Source organism: Hylobates moloch, unplaced genomic scaffold, assembly GCF_009828535.3.
Source record: "Hylobates moloch isolate HMO894 unplaced genomic scaffold, HMol_V3 SCAFFOLD_12, whole genome shotgun sequence".
Classification (NCBI taxonomy): Eukaryota; Metazoa; Chordata; class Mammalia; order Primates; family Hylobatidae; genus Hylobates; species Hylobates moloch.
This window is the reverse complement of record NW_026652287.1, coordinates 4099755-4100546: the sequence shown is the minus strand read 5'-3', so window position 1 is coordinate 4100546 and position 792 is coordinate 4099755.

Genomic DNA, 792 nt, shown 5'->3' with positions numbered 1-792 from the left:
GAAAGTTTCCCCATTGGCCTGCAGGTGGCATGAGTGAGCAAGACTCGGGTTAAAAAAGAAAACAATACGGAAGCCCTCACTGGGTCATTTCATTGCCCCGGCACCGCTACCACCCTGGGTGCTGTTCCTCGTGTTTGTGGGGAACTTTGCAGAACTCCTTGAGTAAGCCCAAGTCCCCACTGACCACGAACCAACACAGGGCCTCCAAACGGGGCCCCAGCCCACCACCTTGAGCGGGTCCGGCTGCACCCAGGCCCCTGATAATGGAGATGACGGCAGTGCTCTCTGCTCACCGCTTTAAATGCATCATTTCATTTATTCCACCTTAGGAGGTCGGGACTCATACCCACCCCACGGCAGGGATGCAGTTTTCCTGTATGCAAATTACCAAAGAGGAAGCTGAAGCAGCAATGTGGTGACTCTGAGCCACAACTTGAGGTTAAACGGCCTCTTTGTTCCCAAAGTGTGTTCCTGAGGTACCACGGGGCATGCAGCAAACTCATCATAGCACATGCAAATGTTTTCACTTTTTTTAAGGAGAACAGGAACATCCGTCAGACACCTTGCAAATTAATTCTGTTAAGTTATTTGGACCGAGGACTTCATAAATGAAACAGGTGTTTCTTTCTCCTAGGGCACTATGAGAACATCACTAAGACATGAAGGTGCTGGTGGACTGAGAAGGTTTTAGGGAATGTCTGTCTCAGCTCTCATGATCACACTGCACCATAGCACTGGTGCCGCCCCTGCTGAGTACCTTTCCTGGTTCCCTGCTGCTGCCAGAATAAAGCC